Source organism: Rhinopithecus roxellana, chromosome 4, assembly GCF_007565055.1.
Source record: "Rhinopithecus roxellana isolate Shanxi Qingling chromosome 4, ASM756505v1, whole genome shotgun sequence".
Classification (NCBI taxonomy): Eukaryota; Metazoa; Chordata; class Mammalia; order Primates; family Cercopithecidae; genus Rhinopithecus; species Rhinopithecus roxellana.
This window is the reverse complement of record NC_044552.1, coordinates 35,800,189-35,822,609: the sequence shown is the minus strand read 5'-3', so window position 1 is coordinate 35,822,609 and position 22,421 is coordinate 35,800,189. Positions and strand designations below refer to the sequence as shown.

The following is a 22,421-nucleotide window of genomic DNA, read 5'->3' as shown; positions in this document are numbered from 1 at the left end:
TACCTTTGAAACAAGGGACCTGTCCAGGCTTCCTTCTAATGGCCAACCTACGTCTAATGTTGGCCAGTCTATCTTACACAAAGTTTTAAGTTTTCCTGGTGTCACAGTACTCCATAGTCTCCCTTAAATACTTTTTTTGAAATTTTTCAACATAGTTCCTAGTGGAGTGGGCTTACTTTGTGCCTCACCCATGTTTCCTCTAGACAAAACACCACGCTCACACCACATGCACACCACAAAACAAAGAACGGATAAAAAGGGCACACACACACTTTTGTAGTTTACGCAAAACCAAAATCAAAACCAAAATCAGATTATCCAGAATTCCAAGCCAGGTCAAAACCAAAACCGAAGTATCAAGCAATCCAAGTCAAGTCAAAAACAAAAACCAAAGTGCCAGTACAGGCACACAGTGGGTGAGCAGGCCACGCTTCCACTCAAATGGAGTAGGCAAGCTCCCAAGACCAATCCTGTCCAGCAATTCAAACTAAGTCAAAACCAAAACCAAAGTGCACACGCCGTGGGCAATTAGGCCACGCTTCCACTCAAATGGAGTAGGCAAGTTCCCAAGACCAGTCCTGTCAAGCAAATCAAACCAAATCAAAACCTAAACCAAAACCAAAGTGCTGACAAAGGCACACCATGGATGATCAGGCCACGCTTCCACTCAGAGTGGGCAAGTTTCAAAGACTAGTCTTACCAAGTTTTAGATGTCCAGACTCCAAGCGCCCGTTCCTTCCTGGTGTTCAGTCACTGTGTTGATCCTCCACGGGGGCCTGCCACACACTGCTCTGGCGAGGCATCCCACCAGGGCAAATGCCTATCCAGAAGTGGTCTCAGGATCCGCATTGCTCGCTGGGGCTGGTCGGAGTCCCGCACAGGGATGTTCCACAGGGCAGGCTCAAGCCGCCTAAGGAGCTGCCTCGGCCATCCGCCAATCACCTCACTTCCCGGTCAGGGAACCAAGAAATGTAGCAGGATGAGCCACAGACAAAACTCCTCAGACACCGAGTTAAAGAAGGACGGGGTTAATCGGAATTAAAGAAGGAAGGGGTTTATTCGGCTGGGGGCATTGGCAAGACTTCTGTCTCAAGAGCCGAGCTCCTCAAGTGAGCAATTCCTGTCCCTTTTAAGGGCTCACAATTCTAAGTGGGTGCATGTGAGAGGGTCATGATTGATTGAGCAAGCAGGGGGTACGTAACTGGGGGCTGCATGCACCGGTAATTAGATCAGAACAAAACAAGATAGGGATTTTCACAGTGCATTTCTACACAATGTCTGTAATCTATAGATAACAGAACCAATAGGTCAGGGGTCGATCTTTAACTACCAGGTCCAGGGTGCGGGGCCGGGCTGTCTGCCTGTGGATTTCATTTCTGCCTTTTAGGTTTTACTTCTTCTTTCTTTGGAGGCAGAAATTGGGCATAAGACGGTATGAGGGGTGGTCTCCCTTACACACACACACACGCACACACACACATGCACACTCACACACACTGGAGCAAGTGCTCCTCTCCTGAAGCTTCTGTCTGTCTTTCCAACAAGACTGGGAGGCCTTTAACCCCCCAATTCCTGTTGGGCATCTCTGGGTGCCTGGTATGTGGCATGTTGTCAGTAGGAGGCTCTTCTAATAAGGTTTAACATTTACGGAACTTTACTTTGGGCCAAGCTCAGTTCAAAACATCTTCACAACTCTGTGTGGTGGGTATACTTTATTCATCCATTCTACTAATATTTATTGATTACTTCCCCCCGGTCAGGCCCTGGTCCAGGCACTGGGGATACGGCAGGGTAAAGATGATGGGCAGTGCTAGAGGTGGGGGGAAGAGTTCCTGTTTTATCTCAGAAGATCAGGAAAGGTGAAAATGGAGCAGAGACTTGAGGGAAGTGAGGAAAGGAGCTATGTGGAGATTTAGGGGAAGAGTGGTCCAGGCAGAGGGAACAGCCAGCTCAAAGGGGGCTATTTGATGGTTTCTTCCTCCATTTGATGGAGTCCAGGTAAGTCATCCAGCGTTATAGACTAAGTGGCAGAGCTAGGTTTCAAACCCAGGTTCTGTAACTCTTGACTCATACTGTTAACCATGCCTCTTTACCATGTTTTATGGGACACAGTAACTGCCTTAGCTGAGAGAAAGGCTGGTTTCATGTTCACCACCTCCCTCTCTGATTGGAGTTTGGTCTCCTGTGTCAAGGACAGCATGGCTGATTGCCTGCCTTGGTATCCAGCTTCACTTGTTGGCTCTGCTTTTCTACTTTGTGTACTCATTTCTGTGGTCTGTATTAGAGACAGTGAGATTGTGTGTACTCTTCAGGCAGCCTGAATAAAGCACGCTTTTCCTTCTGTTAAGCTGAGACCCAGACGCTGAAATAGTGTGACTTGGCCAAGGCAAATTCCCCTTTATTAGTCAGCAACTAGGGTAGCCTCTGTTGGGCAACCTGTAGTTCTCACATCACACCTTCCTTCAAGCTTCCTTGAAGGAAACACCTTCAAGAGCTTCCTTCAAGCCACCTCTGGGGCTTTTTGCAAAGGTGATATTTGGCCTTGAAGGACATGGAGCATTTCAAGAGGTGGAGACTGGGGAAGGATTTCTAGGCAGAAAGAAGTGTGTGAGTTGAGCAAAAGCATCAATGCTGGGCCACTCAGGGACTTGGACAGTAGATGCCTGTGTGTTGGGGAAGCAAAGATAAGGCTGGATGGAGAATTTAGGTCATGTCATGGCAGCCTTTAAAAAAAATGTTTTGGCCAGGCGCGGTGGCTTGCGCCTGTAATGCCAGCACTTTGGGAGGCCGAGGCGGGCAGATCACTTGAGGTCAGGAGATCGAGACCATCCTGGCCAGCATGGTGAAACCCCGTTTCTACTAAAAATACAAAAATTAGCTGGGCATATGGTGGCATGCGTCTGTAGTCCCAGCTACTTGGGAGGCTGAGACAGGAGAATCGCTTGAACCCAGGAGGCGGAGGTTGTGGTGAGCCAAGATTGCGTCACTGTGCTCCAGCCTGGGAAAAAGAGCGAGACTCTGTCTCAAAAAAAAAAAAAAAAAAAAGAAAGAAAGAAAGACTGCTTGGGCAGTTGTGGGGAGCGCAGAGCGCAGGTTAGAGAGGGTAACTGGTGGAAGAGAGGCTATTGCAGGAGTCCAAGTATTAGATGGGAGCACCTGAGCGCTGAGTGGAAGGACCAGATTCCAGAGACATTTTGGAAGTATTGATGACAGGTGCTGCTTACAGGTTGATGTGGAAACTGTAGGAGCAGGAGGAGCTGAGAAAGAATGATGTCAGCATTTTCAGCTTGGGTGACTCAGCAGATCACTGTCAACTGACACACAATACACAAGAGAAGGGACAGGGACAGGATTTGAGTATCTTGAGTTCGAGGTAACGGGTGTGACATCCAGGTGGGGATGTGGGCTGGGAGTTTGGGGTGGAGGGTAGAGCTGGAGAAATGTCAAAGCTGAGGCTGAAGGAATAGAGGAGGCGTATGAGCAGACAGGGACTTGGCTTATCTAGAGGGACGCAATGAAGGAGCTGTGGAGGAGCAGTTGGGAAGGCTAAAGTAAGTGAGGACTGTTGTTGTTGTTGTTGTTGTTTTTATTGTTGTTGTTTTTTTGAGACAGAGTCTTGCTCTGTCACCCAGGCTGGAGTGCAGTGGCACAATCTCAGCTCACTGCAACCTCTGCCTCCCGGGTTCAAGCAATTCTCCCATCTCAGCCTTGTGAGTAGCTGGGATTACAGGCACCTGCCACCATGCCCAGCTAATTTTTGTATTTTTAGTAGAGACAAGGTTTCACCATGATGGCCAGGCTGGTGTCAAACTCCTGACCTTGTGATCCGCCTGCCTCAGCCTCCCAAAGTGCTGGGATTACAGGTGTGGGCCACCACGCTTGACTGGCCATGCTGGTCTGGAACTCCTGACCTCAAATGATCTGCCCACCTCGGCCTCCCAAAGTGCTGGGATTACAGGCGGAGCCACCACGCCCGGCCACAAAGACTGTTTTGATGAAGGCATTGCTGGGATTGTTTGACAGGGCTCAGCGTCTGATGTCCCCACATCTCATGGGGACAGCAGAGTTGACCTCCCCTGGATTATCTGCTCAGAAACTAGGGGCGCTTCTGCTCAGCCTGTGCTTCTTTCCGTGGCCTTTGTGTGTGCTGTCTTCTTCCTCTGCACATGACCAGCTTCCCTCTGCTGAGGGGAAACTCCTGAAAGTAGAGATCCTGACTTCTCCCCCATTATTCTCCAGGAAGCTCAGCCCAGGGCTGTGCACTGTGAGGCACAGAACACTAGCAAGGGGATTGAAAGACTGAACCGAATGGGTGGCAGTGGTGATTGTTGTCCCCTGCTTTGCTTGGACTTTGAGGCCACCCTTTTAAGGAGAACGTCTTGTTTGAAGGAATGGGTATAATTTGCTCTCTGAATCTTGAGTTGCTTCAAGCTTACACCATCCGCCTGGGCGACAGAGCAAGACTCTGTCCATCCATCCACCATGTATCAGATTTTTGCCAATGTAAATATCTACTAAAAGTTAAGCATGCATGCATCAGTACTGCACTCCTTTTTATGGCTAAATGATATTCCACTGTATGCATATGCCATATTATATTCATTTATTCATATGTCCACAAATGTTGGGTTGTTTTCTTTTTTTTTTTTGAGACGGAGTCTCGCTCTGTTGCCCAGGTTGGAGTGCAGTGGTGTGATCTCAACTCACTGCAACCTCTGCCTCCCAGGTTCAAGCGATTCTCCTGCCTCAGCCTCCCAAGCAGCTAGGACTACAGGTACATGCCACCACGATCAGCTAATGTTTGTATTTTTAGAAGAAATGGAGTTTCACCATATTGGCCAGGCTGGTCTCGAACTCCTGACCTTGTGATCCACCCACCTCAGCCTCCCAAAGTGCTGGGACTACAGGCGTGAGCCACCAGGCATGGCCTGATTTTTTTTTTTTTTTTTTGAGACAGAGTCTCGCTCTGTTGCCCAGGCTGGAGTGCAGTGGCACAATCTCGGCTCACTGCAACCTCTCACTCCCTTCGAGTGATTCTCCTGCCTCAGCCTCCCTCCCGAGTAGCTGGGTTTACAGGCACACGCCACCATGCCAGCTAATTTTTTGTATTTTTAGTAGAGACAGGTTTTCACCATGTTGGCCAGGATGGTCTCGATTTCCTGACCTTGTGATCTGCCCACCTCAGCCTCCTAAAGTGCTGGGATTACAGGCATGAACCACTGCACCTGACCTGGGTTGTTTCCATTTTTGGCCATTATGAATAATGATCTTCTGACATTTGTTTGGTTTTGTTTTGCTTTTTGTTTTTTCTTGAGATGGAGTTTTGCTCTTGTTGCCCAGGCTGGAGTGCAATGGGCGATCTCAAGCTCACTGCAACCTCCACCTCCTGGGTTCAGGCCATTCTCCTGCCTCAGCCTCCCGAATAGCTGGGATTGGATTACAGGTATGCATCACCACGCCTGGCTAATTTTGTGTTTTTAGTAGAGATGGGGTTTCTCCATGTTGGTCAAGCTGGTCTCGAACTCCTGACCTCAGGTGATCCACCGGCCTCCCCAAATCCTGGGATTATAGGCGTGAGCCACAGCGCCTGGCCAATCCTCTGACATTTGTATAAAAGTTTTTGTGTGGGTTGGGCGCGGTGGCTCACGCCTGTAATCCCAGCAGTTTGGGAGGCCGAGGTGGGTGGATCATGAGGTCAGGAGATTGAGACCATCCTGGCTAACATGGTGAAACCCAGTCTTTACTAAAAAAAAAAATACAAAAAAATTAGAAAAGTTACGCATGCATGCATCAGTACTGCACTCCTTTTTATGGCTAAATGATATTCCACTGTATGCATATGCCATATTATGTTCATTTATTCATATGTCCACAAATGTTGGGTTGTTTCCATCTTTTTTTTTGAGACGGAGTCTCGCTCTGTTGCTTGGCGTGGTATCGGGTGCCTGTAGTCCCAGCTACTCGGGAGGCTGAGGCAGGAAAATGGCATGAACCCAGGAGGCGGAGCTTGCAGTGAGCTGAGATTGTGCCACTGCACTCCAGCCTGGGCGACAGAGCAAGACTCCGCCGCAAAAAAAAAAAAAGTTTTTGTGTGGATGTATGTTTTTATTTTTCATGGTGTATACCTAGAAGTGGAATTGCTAGGTTAGGTGGTAACTCTGTTGAACATTTTGAGGAACTGCAGAACTGTTTTCTGAAGTAGCAATACCATTTTACATTTTTACCAGCAGTGTATGAATGTTCTAGTTTCTCCACATCATGACCAACACTTGTTTCTGAACTGAGACGCTTCTGAGAGTGAAAGGGTGCACCATTAATAAATATGCCAACATGACTGACATTAACTGGAACATATTCTTACCCTACCTAGATACCAAACAATTAGAAGATTCAATTCCTGATTTCAGGGAACTTTCTGGCCACATGATGAGTCAAAGCCCCAAACCCACATACTTGAGTCAATTAAAGAATCAAGTAAAGGTAAATTATTAAGAAGGAAAGCAAAGTACATCTAAATTCCCCCAGGAGATTGTATTCTGTTTAAGAGAAAAGAACTGTTTTATTTGTCTTTGTATTGTTTGTGGCCCCAGGTGTATCTTGTGTTTGACAGGGTCTCAATGAAGGTCTGTGGACTAAATGAATGGATGATACAAATTCTACTGTGCAGAATAGAATGACTCACCTAGCAGGGGTTTTTGAGTTTGGGGAAAGTATGGCTCTTTGCTAAAAATGTAAATATATATTTTTTGCTCCATGCTGTAACAACACTAATGACAATTTAAAAATGAAAAAGTGGCCGGGCGCGGTGGCTCAAGCCTGTAATCCCAGCACTTTGGGAGGCCGAGACGGGCGGATCACGAGGTCAGGAGATCGAGACCATCCTGGCTAACACCGTGAAACCCCGTCTCTACTAAAAATACAAAAAAACTAGCCGGGCGAAGTGGCGGGCGCCTGTAGTCCCAGCTACTCGGGGAGGCTGAGGCAGGAGAATGGCGTAAACCCGGGAGGCGGAGCTTGCAGTGAGCTGAGATCCGGCCACTGCACTCCAGCCCCGGCGACAGAGTGAGACTCTGCCTCAAAAAAAAAAAAAAAAAAAAATGAAAAAGTAGGCTGGGCCCGGTGGCTCACGCCTGTAATCCCAGCCCTTTGCGAGGCCAAGGCGGGTGGATCACTTGGAGTCAGGAGTTCAAGACCAGCCTGGCCAACATGGTGAAAACCCGTCTCTACTAAAAATACTTAAATTAGCTGGGCATGGTGGCGTACAACTATAGTCCCAGCTACTGAGGAGACCGAGGTGGGGAATCACTTGAACCGGGAGGTGGAGGTTGCAGTGAGCTGAGATTGCACCACTGGTCTATCTGCCTGGGCAACAGAGAGAGATTCTGTCTCAATAATAATAATAATAATAATAATAATAATAATAATAAAAAAGATAAAGTAAGGTAAAGATTAGTGGCTCATACCTGTAATCCCAGCACTTTGGAAAGCCGAGGCAGGAGGATTGCTTGAGGCCAGGAGTTCGAGACCAGTTTGGACAATATAGACTCCATTTCTGCAAAAAAAATTTTAAAAAACAAAAATAAAAAAAATGGAAGCAAATAACCTACAGTGAGAGGAATCTGGAACTGTGAATGGCTGACAATAGGTTGGGGAAAGCCTATCCAAAGAGGGGAATTGCCTGAGCAGGGGGGCAGGAATCAAAGCACACATCTTCATGCAGGGTACCTCTTCCAGCAGGTTAACCTTTGGAACTACAAAGATGTGGTGCCTTCCCCCAGGAATTTCCATCCTTTTGGGAGAAAACAGGATTTATTCACAGGAAACAAGGAGAATAGTTTAGAACAACCATTAAGTGGATGTGCGCCCTTAAGCGTCACTAATCCTTCTGGCCCTAAATTTCTGTAATCTCTCAATTCTATATCCTCGTAGCTTCATGGAAGAGATGGGCCAGGAGCTAGGCCTTAAGGGAAGAGGCTGGATTTGGAGAAAGGAACAGGATGCCAGTGGTGGGTGATAAGGCCCAGAGGTGGGCTGGAGTGCTAGGGCTGAGATAAAATTGGATAGGGCAGCTGGGGCCTCTTCTTGAAGGCGAACTTTGAAAGCCAGGCTGGTTGTCTTTTAAATTTAACCGATAAGCAGGTCCTTGGACTTAAGATGAAAGGAGTGTCTGTGAGAGATTAATCTGATGGCCTTGGGCCATTGATCTGGATCTGTCTGGAAGCAGTGTGAAGATGAAGCTCTCTGGGAGGCTTTTGCAACAGTAATATAGGCCCAGCCTTTCAAAGGAGGGTTTGAAAACGCCTAGGAAAACTCCTTCTGCCAGTTGTTTGTGTGGAGTTAACTTTTCCTTAACCATAGTAACTTAAACCATTGTTTTTATGTTACAACAATTAGGGCTATATTATGGGCCAGAATCCAAGATGTATATAGTTTTCTAAGGCAGAATATTTAGACTTCAAATAAATTTCAGTTTTGCAGAGGGCAATCAGATTTAGGTCATGCTATCAGATTCCTCAGAGAAATCCATTCTTCTTTGCTGTAAAGGGTTTAAAATCTGAGGACTAAAGAAAGATGGTGCCGGGCCAGGCGCAGTGGCTCACACCTGTAATCCTAGCACTTTGGGAGGCTGAGGTGGGCGGATCATGAGATCAGGAGATCGAGACCATCCTGGCTAACACGGTGAAACCCCATCTCTACTAAAAATACAAAAAATTAGCTGGGCGTGGTGGTGGGCACCTGTGGTCCCAGCTACTCGGGAGGCTGAGGCAGGAAAATCGCTTGAACCCAGGAGGTGGAACTTGCAGTGAGCCAAGATGACGCCACTGCACTCCAGCCTGGGTGACAGAGCCAGACTCCGTCTCAAAAAAAAAAAAAAAAGAAAGATGGTGCCATACATAAACATATGTAAGTTGCAAACTGGGTGGGAATATGATGGTACCTTTAGAACACTGAGGATTGGCCTTGCTTAGTACCAGGAAAATTCTGGCCAGGTTGGTAATGGAGGAGGAGTCAGCACCTCATGGTCTTTCCCAGACCTTTCTAAAGGCCCTAGTTCTGCCCAGTGAACTGGCATGTTTGGCACTTGCCTGGTTTACATTTATTTATTTTAATTTTATTTTTATTTTTATTTTTTGAGACGCAGTCTTGCTCTGTTGCCCAGGCTGGAGTGCAGTGGCACAATCTCAGCTCACTGCAACCTCTGCCTCCTGGGTTCAAGTGATTCTCTTGCCTCAGCTTCCCAAGTAGCTAGGATTACAGGTGCCCGCCACCACGTCTGGCTAATTTTTGTATTTTTAGTAGAGACAGGGTTTCATCATGTTGGCCAGGCTGATCTGTAACTCCTGACCTCGGGTGATCCACCCGCCTCGGCCTCCCAAAGTGCTGGGATTACAGGCCACTGTGCCTGGCCCTCCATTTAAATATATATATATTTAAAATTTTTATTCGATCACCTTTCTCAAGTTGAAATTTTTATTTTCTTTTGAGATAGGGCCTTGCTCTGTTGCCCAAGTGCAATCACAGCTCACTGCAGCCTTGACCTCCTAGGCATAAGCAATCTTCCTGCCCCAGCCTCCCATGTAGCTGGGACTACAGGCATGTGCCACCACACTTGGCTAATTTTTAATTTTAATTTTAATATTTTTGTAGAGACAGGGTCTCACTTTGTTGCCCAGGCTGGTTTCAAACTCCTGGCCTCAAGCAATCCTCCTGCCTCCTTAACCTTCCAAAGTGCTGAGATTACAGTTTGGCTATTTTTTTCTTTTTTGGTAGAGATAGGGTCCCCATTCTGGCTTGCCTGGTTTACTTTTTTTTTTTTTTTTTTTTTTGAGACGGAGTCTCACTATGTCACCCAGGCTGGAGTGCAGTGGCCGGATCTCAGCTCACTGCAAGCTCCGCCTCCCGGGTTCCCGCCATTCTCCTGCCTCAGCCTCCCGAGTAGCCGGGACTACAGGCGCCCGCCACCTCACCCAGCTAGTTTTTTGTATTTTTTAGTAGAGACGGGGTTTCACCATGTTAGCCAGGATGGTCTCCATCTCCTGACCTTGTGATCCGCCTGTCTCGGCCTCCCAAAGTGCTGGAATTACAGGCTTGAGCCACGGCGCCCCGCCACTGGTTTACTTTTAATGTGTCACCACTAAGATGTTTGCTGTGGGGTTTCAGTAGCACCCTATGTAAGACTAGGTAAGTTCCCATTTATCCCTGCTTTGCCAAGAGGTTTTTCTTATGAATGGATGTTGACTTTCATCAAACACTTTTTAGGTATCTGTTGATGTAGTCATGTGATTTTCCCTCTTTAATCTTTTAGTGTGATCAATTATACTGATTTTTTTCAAAATAATAAATATAACCATGCAGTTTGGTATATAGTCAACTTAATCACAACATATTACCCTTTTTACTTATTGGCTGGAATCAGTTTGCTAATATTTTGCTTAGGATTTTACATCCATGTTCATAAGTGTAATTTTTTTTCACATATTGTTCTTGTTGGGTTTTGGAATCATTACATTAAAAATGATTTGAAGTGAACCTCTCTTTATATTCTCTGTAAGCGTTTGTGTAAGATTGAAATTACTTCTTTCTTGAATGTCTGGGAGAACTCTGCGTGTTTGCTATTGAAGGTTGCCCCATCAGGTGGGTGTTAGTAGAGAAAGTAGAGACAGTAAAGATATTTAACGTGAGGGGTAAACATAGCTTAAACAATAAGGAAAATTTTATATATTTCATACATCACAAAAAGTCCAGAGGTAGGTGGTTCAGGATTGGTTAATTCAGCAGCTCAACATCATCAGGGAGGGAAATTCATTCCAGTCATTCTCAGGTGGCAGCTCCTTCTTTCATTATTGCAAGATGGCTGCAGCTGCTCCAGGCATCACAGCACAGTGGTTAAGCGTGTTGATTCTACATGCCAAACTTGGTTCCAAAGCCCATCACTGTAGGAAAATTGAGTAAATTGCTTAATCTCTCTGTAAAATGGGATAATAATACTTTAATTCAGAAGTTTACTATTATATGGATTAAATTAATGAGGCTAGGCACGATGGCTCATGTCTGTAATCCTAGCACTTTGGAAGGTGGAAGCAGAAGGATCACTGGAGGCCAGGACTTCAAGACCAGCCTAGGCAACATGGTGAAGTCCTCCATCTCTAAACAATAACAACAAAAAATTTTTATTTTATTTATTTATTTTTTTGAGACAGAGTCTTGCTCTGTCACCCAGGCTGAAGTGCAATGGTGCTATTCTCCACTCATCGCAACCTCCGCCTCCAGGGTTCAAGTAATTCTCCTGCTTCAGCCTTCCGAGTAGCTGGGATTACAGGTGCACGCCACAACACCTGGCTAATTTTTTGTATTTTTAGTAGAGATGGGGTTTCACCATGTTGGCCAGGCTGGTTTGAACTCCTGACCTCGTGATTCGCCTGCCTCAGCCTCCCAGAGTGCTGGGATTACAGGCATGAGCCACTGCACCTGGCTTTTTTTTTTTTTTTTTTTTTTTTAAGGCAGAATCTCGCTGTGTACCCCAGGCTGGAGTGCAGTGGCGCAATCTCAGCTTACCTCCACTTCCCAGGTTCAAGTGATTCTTCTGCCTCAGCCTCTGGAGTAGCTGGGACTATAGGTGCACACCACCACACCGGTCTAATTTTTGTATTTTTAGTAGAGATGGGGTTTTGCCATGTTGGTCAGGCTGGTCTCGAACTCCTGGCCTCAAGTGATCCACCAGCCTCGGCCTCCCAAAGTGCTGGGATTAAAGGCGTGAGCCACTGCTTCCGGCCAACAAACATTTTTTAAAAATGAGGTTTTGTTTTTTTTTTCCAATTCTTAAAATAGTGCCTGGCACATAGTAAGTATCAATAATATGAGCATGTGTTCCTCCATTCTCACACAGAGCAGGAAAGAAGCTGTGTTCCTCCTGTGCCCCACTGATGGAAGTCCTTTAGCAGACTCACCTCCACACTTGATCGGTCAGATTTACAGCAAGTGCCCATTCCTAAACCACTTGTGGAATAACTGTGATTGGTTTGGAGTAACTTGGATTCAACCTCCAAGACCAGGGAGTCCCTGACCTCCCCTGAAACACACAACCTGATAGCTCAACAAAACCTGGGAGAGGCTGGAGTAGTGAAGGTGGGAGGGGTCTGCTGGGTCACACAAGGAAGGGCAAAATGGGAGTCCCCATTCTTACTGGTTCTCCATGAGATTCCTTGGGCATTCGAAACCCTTGGATTTACCTACCACCGCACAGTTTACTTAGTGCTTTTTAACTCATGCATTATCTCATCCAGTCCTAGAGCCACCCTCTAAGTAGTCTTGTTATCCCCCTTTGACAGGCTTTGACACACTTGCCCAGTTGTGTATATATAGTTGGGACAGAGCCAGGTCCTGGGACTCAAGTCAAAGTCTTCAGACTCAATGTTTTGCACTTTTTTTTTTTTTTTTTTTTTTTTTGAGGTGGAGTCACTGTGTCACCCAGGCTGGAGTGTAGAGGTGCCATCTCGGCTCACTGCAACCTCTGCCTCCTGGGTTCAAGCAGTTTTCCTGCCTCAGCCTCCCAAGTAGCTGGGATTACAGGCACACACTATCACGCCTGGCGAATTTTTGTATTTTTAGTAGGAACGGGGTTTCACCATGTTGGCCAGCCTGGTCTTGAACTCCTGACCTCAGGTGATTCGCCTGACTCGGCCTCCCAAAGTGCTGGGATTACAGGCATGAGCCACCGCACCCGGCCTATTTTGCACTTTTATTTGTCTTCCATCAATTCCCAATGCCTGTCATTGGTCACCCTCACAACTGCCACATCCTTGTGTCCCCTCTGCTATTGTCTATGTAATATTTTAAAAATAACAATTATTCATTAAGAAGAAACTTGATGAAATCCCAGGTTTCATGTCACACACACACACACACACTCACACTCACACTTTAAAATGAGCATAAGGTATTTATTTGGGCTTAGAACATGGGCTCTGGCATTTGATTGCCTTGGTTGGAGTCCCAGCTCTGCCACTGTAGCACATGCAGTTGGTCTCCACCCAGGTGTCCATGGCACTTACCGTTTGAGAGTGCACCAGCCTCACTTCCAAGTTGCTGGCACTGTCACTTTGCTTGAGGGCTTGTTCTATCAGAGGCCATCATGCCCTCCCACAGAAAGGCTGGAAGTACTGGGGAATTAATTCCACTCCTCCTCCATCCCCAAGCAGCCCTCATACATTGGCTGTTGGGAATTGGTAGACAAATTTCCCTGCTCCCCCACCCCTCAGGTACAGTAGCTGTCAAGCATGCACTTTTGATTGTCTCCTAGTTCCAAGGCAAGATTGAGCTCCATTTGTCCACCATGGTTAACAATAACGCAGTCTTCACTGGCCTCTGTCCCTTCCCCACTCATTTCTCCACCGCTTTAGCTGCTTCATGGAATCGCTTCTCAGGTAAATTATTTCACTTGAATCCTTGTCTCAAGGTCTGCTTCTGGGAAGCCCAAATTGGGACAGACACTTGCTAGTTGTATGGCTGGCACTGGGTGTTGCCTAACCCCTTTGTGTCTCTTTTTTCTATCGGTAGTGGAAGGAGAATAATACCACCTCAACCTCACAGAACAGGTGTGGTACAGCTCTCAGTGACTGGCTAGGAGAAAGCACTTAACAAGAGGGATCTAGGGCAGGCCTGGTGGCTCACGCCTGTAATCCCAGCACTTTGGGAGGCCGAGGCTGGCAGATCACCTGAGGTCAGAAGTTAAAGATCAGCCTGACCAACATGGTGAAACCCCATCTCTACTAAAAATACAAAAAAAAAAAAAAAAAAAAAATTAGCTGGGCGTGGTGGCGAGCGCCTGTAATCCCAGCTACTTGGGAGGCTGAGGCAGGAGAATTGCAGAGCAAGACTCTGCAAAATATAACTCTCAGAAAATTAATAAAAAAAAAATAAGTGGGATCTAATATTATTACTACCAAATAGCATTATTACTATTATTGCTCTGGTGTGCTACCAGGGATGTTGTGCCACATTGGGGACATACTACTCCTGACCCCCCACCTGAACTTTCTCTGGATGCCCTCTTCCTGCTTCTCTCTTCTTACTCCCACTTACTCTCTAAGCTCCTGGAATCCCATTTCTTCCACCATGACTGTTTCATGGAATTCAGGTGATCAGAACCACCAATCCCCACCAGTCCCAGGACAGCCCACCCTTCCTATCACACAAACCACCCTGCCTACTTCTGATGAGTGTTGCAAATGCCCATGTAAAAGTCTTCTGTCTTCATGACATCTTAGGATTCCTGCGTTGTGGAGGATCATCATATCAGGCGCTTTAGACTGGAAGCTTAAAAGGGAGGCTTCTTGGCCCGGCGTGGTGGCTCACGCCGATAATCCCAGATCTTTGGGAGGCCGAGGCAGGCGGATCACGAGGTCAGGAGATCGAGATCATCCTGGCTAACACGGTGAAACCCTGTCTCTACTAAAAATACAAAAAATTAGCCGGGCGTGGTGGCGAGTGCCTGTAGTCCCAGCTACTCGGGAGGCTGAGGCAGGAGAATGGCGTGAAGCTGGGAAGCAGAGCTTGCAGTGAGCTGAGATCGCACCACTGCACTCCAGCCTGGACGACATAGTGAGACTCCGTCTCAAAAAAAAAAAAAAAGAAAAGAAAAAAAGGGAAGCTTCTCATCTCCGACCCATGTCCAGCATGTCCCAGGGCTGCCGGATGTGTGGAAGGTACGTGATAAGGTACCTGATTGTTAATGATCACAGCTATCTTTATTGACCACCTACTATGAGCCTAGGACGGCTGAGGGTACTTTTCCCATATTAATCCCTTCATGCACCATATGAAATAGGAATTACCATCCCCCTTTTGCAAATGAGAAGCCTGGGACAGAAAAGTTAAGTAACCTGCCCAGGATCACACAATCACACAGCTGGCAAATAACAGAGCTAGGCATCAACCTAAATCCAGAGCTCACTTACTTAATGACTGTGCCAAACCAATGCCAGTGCTATCTCCTGCCTAGAATGAGGAATGCTTGCCAGCTGAGAACCAAAGACAGCTCTCTCTTCGCAAGTATATTGCTGTAGCAGATTACCCTTCCACACCTGAGGCCCTGTGTGCACCTCAGTGTTACCTGTGGAACAGGAATCTCAAGCAGAATGACAGAACAGGAAAGCCTCATTTATTCAGAACCCAGACAGCCAGAAACAGGAAGAAAAAGCAACTGCTTAAATATATAGGTTGTATTCTTATTTTATGAGGAGAGACTTGACAGTTTCAGTCTAGTACCTGAGGTTTCTTTTCCCAAGCAGCTTATAAGCTAGAAATTGCAAACTGCTTTTTGTCCCTCAGACCCAGTATATGGGCTCATCATGTATGGCTTGTATGGTTTTGTTACTGTTTTTCAACTGAAGTAATATAGATATTTTAAGAAATTTCTCTTTTTTTTGTTTTGAGACGGAGTCTTGCTCTGCCCCCACCTCCCAAAGTGTTGGGATTACAAGCGTGAGCCACTGCGCCCGGTGGAAATTTCTTTCCTTTTGAGACGCAGTCTCACTCTGTCCCCCAGGCTGGAGTGCAGTGGCACAATCTTGGTTCACTGGAACCTCTGCCTCCGGGGTTCAAGCGATTCTCCTACCTCAGCCTCTTAAGTAGCTGGCATGACAGGTGTGCGCCACTATGCCTGGCTAATTTTTGTATTTTCAGTAGAGATGAGGTTCCATCATGTTGGCCAGGCTGGTCTTGAACGCTTGGCCTCAAGTGATCCACCCACCTCAGCCTCCCAAAGTGCTGCAATTACAGGCATGAGCCACCACACCCAGCCTTTTTCTTTTCTTTTGTAGTAGTGGGGTCTCGCTGTGCTGCCTAGGCTGGTCTTGAACCCCTGGCCTCAGTGATCCTCTCAACTCAGCCTCTCAAAGTGCAGGAATTGCAGGCATGAGCCACCATGCCCGATCTAAGAAATATTATCTTGGGGAAACAGGGAATCTATGGCCACACTCATTACTATGGTGTAGCAAAAGTCTGAAGCTAAGCAGTACCTCTTGGGCTTTGGATGGGACATATGCTATCTACTGTGTCTGGCCCGAACAGCTCCCTTACTACATGTGAGTTGCCATTTATCATGTGGTGTATGCTGGTGTTTTTCTTATATCCAGTTTGTTTTATTCATTAACTCAAAGATGTATTGAGCCAGACGTGGTAGTGTATGCCTATGGTCCCAGCTACTTGGGAAGCTAAGGTGGGAAGATCACTTGAGCCTGGGAGATAGGGGCTGCAGTGAGTTGTTATCATGCCACTGCATTCCAGCCTGGGTAATACAGTGAGACCCTGTCTCAAAAAAAAAAAAAAAAATTATTGAACATCTGCTATGAACTGGATACCATCCTGTTTTGGTGGTGTGGTGTGGGAGTAGACAAGCTGTAAACAGAATATGCAAGCAAAGTATATGCTATACTAGTGATCAGTGGTAAGCAGAAAAATAAAGCAGTGAAAGAGCATAAGAAGTGTCAGGGCCGGGGAGCTGGCATTAAAAATTTAGGTAGGATGGCCAGGAAAGGCTGTAGGAGGAATACAACTTTTGGATTTCCTGAAGGAAGTGAGGGAGTGGGCCATGTGTATATCCGGAGGCAGAACATTCCAGGCAGATGGAACAGCACGTGCAAAGAGAACATGTATGCCTGGTGTGTTCCATGAACAGTGTGGCCAGAGCAGAGTGAGGGAGAGTGCTGGGAAATGGGGTGCGAGTACAGATGCCACAGCGTCTTTGGCAGTCACTCCAAGTGAAATGGAGAGCCACTGAGAGTGATGGGTTGAGACTAGACTGGAGGGCCAAGGGTGGGGTCAGGGAGACCTGGCAGGAGGCTACCACTGTAATCCAGGTAAGAGATGACGCAACTTGGACCAGGGGGGTAGCATCGGAAATCAAGAAAAGAAAGGGATTGGAGATGTATTTTTGACGTAGAATCAACCAGAAGTGGGTCGCAGGTTGGATGTGAGGGACCAGTAAGGTCAAGGAAGAACCGAGTTTGGACAGAGGAGGTAACAGAGGAGGAAAAAAAGAGTAAATTTTGAAAATATTTTGAAATTATTAATAGCTCCTCTGTGATCTGCTGATCAGAGTGTGGGGATTGTGTGGGATTTGAGAGAGAGGAGTCAGGAATGACACCAAGTGTTTGGCCTGAGCCATTAGAAGGATGGAGTTGCCATTTTCTGAAGGATGGAGTTGCCATTTTCTGAGATGAGCGTGTAGGAAGAGCAAGGTTTTGGGGGAAAGATTAGGATGTCAGTTTTGGAGAAGTTGAGTTTAACTGGCCTATTGGACATCCTTGTGACGTTGCCAAGAAGGCAGCCTCCGATGAAAAACGGAAACTGAAAACAGGTCAGTTCACACCAGCTCTGATTTGGTAGTGCTGCCCAAAGTGCTGTGTTGAGATTTTAAATGCCCATCCAGGTTGGTTTTCTTTTTTTTTTGTTGAGACGGAGTCTCGCTCTGTCGCCGGGGCTGGAGTGCAGTGGCTGGATCTCAGCTCACTGCAAGCTCTGCCTCCCGGGTTCCCGCCATTTTCCTGCCTCAGCCTCCCGAGTAGCTGGGACTACAGGCGCCCGCCACCTCGCCCGGCTAGATTTTTGTATTTTTTAGTAGAGACGGGGTTTCACCGTGTTAGCAAGGATGGTCTCGATCTCCTGACCTCCTGATCCGCCCATCTCGGCCTCCCAAAGTGCTGGGATTACAGGCTTGAGCCACCGCGCCTGGCTAGGTTGGTTTTCTTTTTTTGTTTGTTTGTTTGTTTGTTTGTTTGTTTTTTAGACGGAGTCTTGCTCTGTTGCCCAGGCTAGAGTGCTGTGGTGTGATCTCAGCTCACTGTAACCTCCACCTCCCGGGTTCAAGTGATTCTCCTTCCTCAGCCTCCCAAGTAGCTGGGATTACAGGTGTGCACCACCATGTGTGGCTAATTTTTTTTGTATTTTTAGTAGAGATGGAGTTTCACCATGTTGTTCAGGCTGGTCTTGATCTCCTGACCTTGTGATCCGCCCACCTCGGCCTCCCAAAGTGCTGGGATTATGGGCGTGAGCCACCGCACCTGGCCAATTTTTGTATTTTTCGTAGAGACAAGATTTTGCCATGTTGGCCAGGCTGGTCTTGAACTCCTGACCTCAGGTGATCCACCCACCTCGGCCTCCCAAAGTGCTGGGATTACAGGCGTGAGCCACTGCGCCCGGCCGAAGAGTGCTCAGTTTTTACTGATAGGAGTGGACAAAGAGTTTTAAAGATTAATGTGAAATATTGTACAAATATTATAGATGCTTGTAATTACAAAAATTCGGCTAATTTTTATATATTTTTTTTGATAGAGATGGGGTTTTATTGTGTTGGCTAGGCTGGTCTCGAACTCCTGGCCTCAAGTGATCTGCCTGCCCCGGCCTCCCAAAGTGCTAGGATTACAGGTGTGAGCCACCGTGCCTGGCCAACGTTGTGCTTTTAAGTCCCACAATCACAACTTTTTAAAAAAGGGTTCACCACATGCCAGCCACTCTTCTATGTATTTTAAACAAATCAACCCATTTCATCCTCACGACTGCTCTATAGGGGAGTACTACTGTTATCACCATTTTCAGAAAAGGAAACTGAGGCACAGAGAGGTGGTTTAACTTAGCCAAAGTCACACAGTGAGGGAGTGGAGTGGCACAGGGGTGTGGCTCCAGGCCCTGGAGGGTCCTCTCCATACACCAGACCATGCGTTTACCATCATAAGCCAGGTCATCAGGATTTGCTAGAGATGCAATTCTAGGAGTAGGGCGCTTGCTGCTCAAACTTTTGCTTTCTTAGAGGGGTTATGGATGCATGTTCATAACAGAAAGGGTACTCCTTGAGAAAGGGAATAATAATAATCATTTCAGAAACTACTATCTCTGAATGCTTGCTTTGTGCCAGGCACAGGTGAGACGTTTTCTGCTCATTTAGTTTTCAGAACATCATTATGGGGCTATTATATTATACCCACTGGATAAAAGAGGAAACAGAGAGGTTCCAATAATTTTCTCCAAGTCATAAGGTGAGGAGCCAGGTTTGAATTGAAAGCAGTCTCTGACTCCAGAGCCCTGTTTAGCACCCCTGTCCTCAGACCCATGGCTCGCTTGGCTCTCCCCAGCATCTCAATGGGTCTGAAGGTAACTAAGCCATGGCATGTGGACTGTGGGGTGATGGGCCTCACCCATTACCTTGTTCACCCTCTTACTTCTCAGATGGGGACTTTTTTTTTTTTTTGTAGATGGAATTTCGCTCTTGTTGCCCAGGCTGGAGTGCAATGGCACGACCTCGGCTCACTGCAACCTCTGGCTCCAGGGTTCAAGCAAGTCTCCTGCTCAGCCTCTGGAGTAACTGGGATTACAGGCGTCCATCACCACACCCAGCTAATTTTTTTGTATTTTTAATAGAGATGGGGTTTCACCATGTTGGCCAGGCTGGTCTCGACCTCCTGACCTCAGGTGATCCCGCCTTGGCCTCCCAAAGTGCTGGGATTACAGGTGTGAGCCACCGTGCCTGGCCCAGATAGGGATATTTTGATGATGAAGGGGAAGAGAAAGAAAATGTATCCTTCCTCTTTGGGGTTTCTTATTTGGCCTGTGACATTCTATTCCCACTCCTCCTCCAATTTGCCATTTTATTGACTTTTTCTAATTGGATGCACCTGGGTAGAAACTTCTCATACTATTGGCCCTGGTCATTGCTTTGTCTTTAGTTTTCCTTTTAGAAAAACAAAAACAAAAAAAGCAAGAGGAGCCTCTATTTCTTTGAGGAGGAGGTAACTGGTGAACTTGTGCTGGTCCTGCACTGAGCTCACCTGCCTCCCCAGTGGCCAGTCCTTGGCCCTGAAAGTCGGGGATGATCTAGCTCTAGGTATGGCGGTTTCATCCAGGGGTGAGGCAGAAGTATCTCTCCTAAAGTCCTGCTCACCAGGAGCTCCCATCCCCATACTGCAGGTTCACAGCCAGCTTTCAGGACTAGTCAGTCTGTGTGGCCCTCCCTCAATTAATAAATCAGCAACTAAAAGGCCGGATGCGGTGGCTCACGCCTGTAATCCCAGCACTTTGGGAGACTGAGCAGGGGGCGGCTCACTTGAGGTCAGGAGTTTGAGACCAGCCTGGCCAACATGGTGAAACCCCATCTCTACTGAAAATACAAAAATTAGCCGGGCGGGGTGGTGGGCACCTGTAATCTCAGCTACTCAGGAGGCTGAGGCAGGAGAATCACTTGAAATCGGGAGGTGGAGGTTGCAATGAGCTGAGGTCGTGCACTCCAGCCTGGCAATAAGAGCAAAACTCCGTGTCAAAAAAAAAAAAAAAAAAAAACAAAACCAACCAACCAACCAACCAAACAAACAAAAACCCTTCTATTTGTTAAAAAAAAAGAAAGAAATCCACCATGAACCAAAAATTAGTCAAAACAATGAACTAAAATTTTGTTTTTGTAAAATGTATGATAACAAAATGTTAAGGCACGTCATATACCATCATGGTTCACTGCAGCCTTGAACTCCTGGGCTCAAGCAATCCTCCTGCTTCAGTCTCCCTAGTAGCTGGGACTACAGGCTTGTGCCACTGCACCCAGCTTATTTTTTTTTTTTATTTTTTGTAGAGATAGGAGTCTTGCTTTGTTGTCCAGGCTGGTCTTCAACTCCTGGCTTCCAGTGATCCTCCTGCCTCAGCCTCCCAAAGTACTGGGCTGATGGGACATTTTTATACATAGTGCCATGTTGCTATAAATGAGAAGTTTAAAAAATACTGATTTTAAAAATTAATTTATGTTAAGAATTTTTATGAACAAAGTTAAAAAACCAAACAAAAATACAAAAAGGGTTAATATCTTTGAGACTTGATGAGCATTTATAAATCAACAAGAGAAAACAAACATCCCTATAAATGAATAAGCTAAGGACATGAATGGGTAATGTACATAAGAAATGTAAATGTCTAAAAATATGCCAAAATAGATTTGTTATTACTAATAAGCTACTTTCACTCTCTAGTTGGCAGAGTTGTTTTGAAAAATAGATATGTAATGATGGTGGAGTAGATTGGTTTAACTATTCAGCAGGAAAATTTGGCAATTAGAAGTGTATCAAAAGCCTTAGAATGTTTCATAACCTTAGATTGGGAAATTCCACTTCTAGAAATTAATTCACTTCTAGAAATAATCACGAGTGTGCACAAAGATATCACCCCAAAAATATTTTACAGTATTGTGTCTAATAGGGAAGAACTAGAAATAATTTAAATTTCCACCAATACAGGTTTGTCAAAATACATTTTGTACATTCAGCTAATGGTATACTATGTCCCCATTACAAATTATGTCCTAGAATATTTAATGGCATGGAAAAGTGTTAACAGTATTTTTTTTAATGAAAAAAGCTTACAAAACAGTTTGTGATGATTCCATTTAAAATGTATGTTTATTCATAGAACAAAGATTACCAAATAAACATTGATATATTAAAGGGTTATTACTGGATGGCAAATTGCAAATGATTATTTCCTTTTTTTGTGGCTTATCTGCATTTTTGAAGTTTTCTACAATGCAAAAGAATATTTTATATTAAAACTACAATACAATTTATTATAGAAGAAAGAATAATTCGGCCAGGCGCGGTGGCTCATACCTGTAATCCCAGCACTTTTGGAGGCCCAGACCAGCGGATCACGAGATCAGGAGTTCGAGACTAGCCTGGCCAACATAGTGAAACCCTGTCTCTACGAAAAATACAAAAATTAGCCAGGCATGGTGGTGCGTGCCTGTAGTCCCAGCTACTCGCGAATCGCTTTAATATGGGAGGTGGAGGTTGCAGTGAGCCCAGGTCGCGCCACTGCACTCCAGCTTGGGCAACAGAGTGAGGCTTCGTCTCAAAAAAAAAAAAAGAGAATAACAGAAAATGGTTGGCACAGAACTTACATCTTCTACATCATAGTGTCATTTCTCTAGTTACTTCCTTAGTAAGGAAGGAGACACTTCCTTAGTGTCTCCTAAGTCAGGAGGACCCCAGTAGGCCAGGGCAGGGATCCTCTATAGCCTCCTCCCATTTGGAGCATTATTGGAGGTCTTTTGTCTGCCTCTTGGTCAAGTGGAATCCAGCTTCCGGTAAAACTACAAAGTAACCAAAAGTTTGGGAGGTGGAAGAAATGCAACCGGTAGATCTCAGAGTCTGGGGGAAAAACTGATTCAGTGAGAATCTAGTTTTTCCGTCCAGTTTCTCCAAACAGAAACTAATGTCGACTTTAGGGGCTTGTCCAAAGCTGGGCAACCAACTTAACAAGGTGAGGCCTTGACTCCATGGCCTTTACGTTCTGTTATATGCTGATTTAGACTAAAGCTCTCATACTTTAAAGTGCACAGAAATCTAGTTAAAATGCAGATTCTGATTCAGGTTAGGGGTGGGCCTGAG

General features: G+C 46.1%; 1 protein-coding gene across 3 annotated transcripts in view; it reads left to right on the top strand.

Moving 5' to 3' along the window:
• The window catches only part of CCND3 (cyclin D3), a 122,516-nt gene that overhangs the window by 92,628 nt on the left and 7,467 nt on the right, over nucleotides 1–22,421 (top strand). The window lies entirely within an intron of this gene.